The sequence below is a fragment of the Triticum dicoccoides genome, chromosome 7A (genome assembly GCF_002162155.2).
Source record: "Triticum dicoccoides isolate Atlit2015 ecotype Zavitan chromosome 7A, WEW_v2.0, whole genome shotgun sequence".
In the NCBI taxonomy this organism is placed as follows: Eukaryota; Viridiplantae; Streptophyta; class Magnoliopsida; order Poales; family Poaceae; genus Triticum; species Triticum dicoccoides.
The window spans coordinates 672197513-672203196 of record NC_041392.1 but is presented as its reverse complement, the minus strand read 5'-3'; positions in this window follow the sequence as shown (position 1 = coordinate 672203196).

Here is a 5684-nt window from a genome sequence, read left to right as displayed (position 1 = left end):
CCGGTCGCCATGCCTGGAAGCCCATGGTTCAATCCAACATTGGGACTCCTCTTCATTGTACTCCCCTCCAAACCCGATGATGACTCAAGATCACTCGCTCACTCCTCCTGGAGAGCTTAGGAGAAATCAAGGCCACTCGCAGGAGGCCAACTCTCCAGAAGCACAAAGTGAGCCGACAAGGAGCATGCCCCATAGAGGTTGCACCCTGCTACTTGATGAGAGTATTGTTTGGCCATAAAGAGCAAGAGGTTGGTAGCGAGCAGCAAAATTACCAGTTCAAAGAAGGAAAAATATATCAATCTACCATAGCAAAGGTTGCCGGTTATCAATCTATCATTGCAACGAGGGAAAATGTATCCATCAATCATCGTCAGCCCAAATTTCTAAGAAATACCCAAACCACCCTCGATTTGGAATATACCGTGGTGATGTAAAAGCCTCAATTTTCACTTACAAAAAATTCTGCATAAACAGTGAGCCGAGAATCAATGCGCAAATTTTACTAGTCAGAGGATCCAATGGACAACTGTCAATGGTGGCTTCAGGTAAGAATATGACAACACATCAGAAATCCCCTCTAGCTCATTGACGGAATGCAAATTTCGAAGGCCAAATGAATTTTTCAAATAAAGTGAAAAGCACATCAAATATGTCAAATCATTTTTCAACTTGAAATTTTCAGCACGTGTAGTTATTCCAAGAAACAGTCAGACTATGCCACTAGAGCCTTTCAAGTTGGTAGATAAAACTGGGAGATGTCCAATTGTCCAGGGTCATCTGTTGACAGCACTTCATTTAAGTTTGCAGTCTCAAATATCTTTACTCATTATCTAAATAACACTAGCAAGGAGGCAAACAGACAAACAGAATTGATGCTCTATTTTATTCAGGCAAGCTGCAATAAGCAATAGCAACATTCAGAGAATTAAGTGCACCCAGAGCTGCAAAAACCAGTGAATAGATCAAACTAGAATATTTTGCACAGCGGAAATATGCTAGCAACAGAGAACTAGTGGTGTTATATCCCATCCCAAACAGCAGAAAACTAATGTGAGAAGGGGGAAATCACAGTAAGCCACTCAAGATCCTGCTAGAAATGACCTAACACATGTTTGACGTGAATCAAACAATCAATGATCTAGATGGTTTAATGGATTTCACTGGTCATTCTCATTTAGAAGCATGATACCACGTGATTAGCCCGTCCAGAAGTCCTAGATACTCAAACAGCAAGAAATAGACAGAAGGCAAAGAACTAAATGTATGCAAGCTCTGAATTACTGGAGCTCAAAACCAAACATGGTATCGAGATCACACAACATAGAAGCCGCTACGGTGTTGAAGCCTGAACTATGGTAAGAACGGCTAACAAAGGATTAAAGTTAGAAGTTTGGAGTTCCAGACCTAAGGCAATTGCAACATCATTCAAATTGCACTAATATTTTGGCAATGCCGATAAAGATGCTAACCACTAGTGCGTCCTGTACCCCCTCTTCTTCCTCCTCGGATTCTGTTAGCCCCTCGTCCTCCTCCTCCCCGGGTTCTGTTGCCCCCTCGCCCTCCTCCTCCTCCTCGGGTTCTATTGCCTCCTCGTCCTCCTCCTCGGGTTCTGTTGCTTGGCGCTCGTTGAGGTGCGTCACTCTCGGAATCGTCACTCTCAGAATCACTCTCACTCACAAGGGTATCAGTGGAAATGGAGTTTGTTTCTTCAACTGCATCTATATAATCATTGTCCGCAATGTCCACAACTAGCTTCTCTTCTGAAAAATTAAAACGAACAATTATGATCGAAATATACAGTACATGTCAAAAGAGAATGAAAATAGTATTGTGTTAGTACAGTAGGACGCATAGTCAACTCTTGGGAGAGGAAGCTTATTACCTGTTTCATTCTTATGCTCTTCTGTGTTCTCCTTGCCCTTCCCGTTCTTTGCCGGTTCCATCTGAGGGTGGTTTCTGCAAAATGTGATGGAATCTGAGACAATATTTTGGTACAAAAATGTTGCACGTGAGCACATACGAATTTCATGTCTTGGAAATTCTAGAAGCATTATATGTGTATAAAGTATAAACGGTCCGTTAAGCGATAGGCGTTAGACAACTGTTTTGCCTCTGCCTAGCACCTAGCTCGCCTAAGCGCTCTTTGCGTGGACACGGCAGCAGAGGCGGCCGGGTGCAATTTTCAGAGCATACAAACCGGAATTTTTCATGCAATTCCGTTATGTCAAAGTAATGGCAGGGCCGTACCCGAGGATCCGGGGGCCCGGTGCAAAATAGGATGCAATTAGGCTCTTTATATGAAGAAAATCGTATTTCCTCCGTTCGAAAATACTTGTCGGAGAAATGGATAAAAATGGATATAACTAGACCTAAAATACGTCTAGATACATCCATTTTTCCGACAAGTATTTCTGGACGGAGGGAGTACTTATTTAGCATACTATAAACATAATCTTCGTAATAATAATAATACAAGAGAGGTGGATGTTGAGAAGAAAATCTATAGATGAGAGTGGAGCATATGAATCCATGCCACCCTCAAATTTCTTTGAAGAATTTGTGAAGTCATTTGGTTCAAGGATAACGGAAAAACTGGAGAAGAATAGTAGCAGAACAGATTGTACTAGTTCCGGATATGATGCTTGAGGAATTTACTAATCCAACTAAGTGGTAATTTATACTAGTATTAAATGTCATTTAAATGGAGAGAGGTCAAGAGAAAGGCGTGCGCTTGTGTACTGGCCTTGGAATCTGAAACTCGTTGGCATTGGAGGTTGGAACCTTGCACAGCAGATGAACGTTGCTTGGATATTCCCGTGATTAATACTACTAACTGCCATTTAAGTTATTTTTTGGGGCCCCAAAATTTTAGGGGCCCTGTGCCACCGCACATGCTGCACCTGCTTCCCATACGGGCCTGAGTAATGGAAAGGGGTCATATGCCCGGTTCAAAAAAGAGAAAAAACAGCAATTTTGACATGCTTAACAACACGAGTAGCAGCAGGCACAAGGAGTAGCAACAGACCAATAGCAGCAGCAGCAGCAGCCAAGAGACAGCAGCATCCCAAGCAATCAAGCCGCGTGCAGATTCCATGGAGCCAGCGGGAGGCGCAGGCCGCAGAGGAGCGGAACCCACAGAGACGGCACGAATAAAGAGCATGGGAATTAAGCACCGAGGCACAACTCTACAGCAGGGGAGGTTGGGACCGGGTCACCTGAGGGGGGAGAGGATGAGAAGAGCTGCCGTTGGTGTCGGGGGCTCGGCGGCGAGGTCGATCTGTCGAGGTCAAAGGGTGCGCGGCGGCCGGCGTGACGAGGAGTAGGAGAAGCTCGAGGTCGGGGTTGGGGACGAGGAGCGACGAGCCGATGAGACGAGGAGGAGCTCGACGTTCGCCCGCCGAGGCGCCGACCCTCGCAGAGGGCGTGGAGGAGAGGGAAGATTCGGGACTGGGAAAGAGAGACTGCAGGCGACGAAGAAGAGAAAGGTGATGGGAGGGGTGAACCACGCCCAACCCGCCCTGCTGCCAGTGCCCTGTGGAACTCCGCCAGCTGGGGAGTAACTGGCACGTGGGTCCCTGTACTATCGTCCCCCTATTGGGTATACTGATCCGATAAACCGCGGCACCGCAAAATTCGTTTATGGGATACCGTTAATTCATTTTGCTGTAATGTGGACTGCACGGCAGAGCAGATAATGTAAAACGTACTGCATAATTTATACTCCCTTCGTTCCTAAATATTTGTCTTTTTAGAGATTTCAAATGGACTATCATATATGGATGTATATAGACATATTTTAAAGTATAGATTCACTCATTTTGCTCTGTATGTAGTCATTTGTTGAAATCTCTAAAAAAAACAAATATTTAGGAACGGAGGGAGTACCATACTAGTTCCAACCATTATACTTCGCAAGAATTTAAATATAGTTCATCACAAACTTGAAACATACTCCCTCCATTCCAAAATATAGTGCGCCCGCGTTTTCCGAGGTCTAACTTTGACCATAAATTTAACCAACGAGACCAACTGCGGCGGGAGAAAAAATTATATAATTAAAAACTTCTTTCGAATACGAATTCACTGATATAATTTTTGCTCCCGCCGCAATCGGTCTTGATAGTTAAATTTACGGTCAAAGTTGGAGCACGAGGATAGAGGAAGCACTACATTATGAAATGGAGGGAGTACAAGATTTAAAACATAAATTCTAACTAGCCATCCTTCTTGACATGGAGATGAAACTCCATCGCGGAGCCGGGCAGGGCGAACGCGAAATCGTACTGTTCCTTGGCCACCTCTAGCCGCGCGGCGACCACTTCTTCTTTGGCGGCAATCGCCTTCTTCGCCTCGAAGAACTCATGCCCCACCCCCCAGAGGCGCTTGGTCGTCGCCCAGAGGATCTTGTGGAGGCGGTCGAACTCCCGCCAGGCCCGCCGGCCACCGTTGTGGGAGAGGGCATCGCGCTCCCGCGCCTCCACCGGCGGGCGGATGGCGGAGACCCTGACCTCGTCGTCATGGCGGGGCCGCTTGTGTGGCGGCGAGCAGACGTGCCCCCACGACCACCCCGCCCGTGTCCAGCGCTCGACATCGGGACGGTCCTTTTTGGTCGTGCGCGCGGGAAAGTGCGGCCAGAGATAGAAGAATTTGTCGTCGAAGAGGGAGAGAATGCGGTGGAGGAGGATTGTGGATTTGCTAGATACAAACCCTAAAACGCGGCCGCTCCGGTATATATAGCGGATACGCTGGCGTTTTATGGGCTGGGCCAGGCCGGTTTAACGGTATTTTGCTCGAGCCGGTTTTTTTCCCCGGATACTATAAATCTGCCGAAATTTTACGGGCCGGCAAGCTTATACGGGGTCTGCTAGAGATGCTCTTACCTGGTTCCGATTAGGTCTTTGTGAGAGGCTGGATCGGGTTGTCTCTAATTCAAAGTGGATGCAGCTTCTAGAGTGGATTTTTGAAACTTGGGTGTATTGGAGGACTTTATTTTAAATACTTTGAAAATCACATTTAAGGTTTCAAAAAATTCTGAAAAAAATTCTATGTGATCATAAGGATGTATATTACACATGTGTAAAGTTTGATAATGAAATAAGTAAATATGCGACCTATACAAAAATGACAAAATGGTGATTTCCAAATAGTGAATGATGCATGCACTGTTCATCTTTCCAAAATCACGATTTTGTCATTTTTGTGTAACTCACATGGTTACTTATTTCAGCATCAAAATTTACACATGTGTAATATACATTCATATAAACATGTTGATTTGTTTTCGGAATTTTTTGAAACTTCAAAATAGCATTTTGGCACAGTTCACAAAATAGGGCTCCAATGCACCTGGGTTCCAAAGTGACTTTTTGATGCAGCTTCACCCACTCGTTATACTTTGTAATCTTGAGATGGGCCAGTCAGATGTCTTACTATCTGTGAGAAGCTTGATGCGGTCCACAAGGACTTGCACCATTGGGAGTGGCAGAGCTACATAAAAATAGTTGGACGGGCCAGAGACCACAAATTTTTCCATGTATCCCACTAACAACTGTCTCACTAATATTCAAAATAGTATCGAGAGGATCCGAAAGTCTTTCGGAGTCACGGGAAGGGTTTCGGTGAATATCGGGTAATGCCGGGTATTACCGATACATATACATAGGTGGAAAATGTTTCCGGTGATG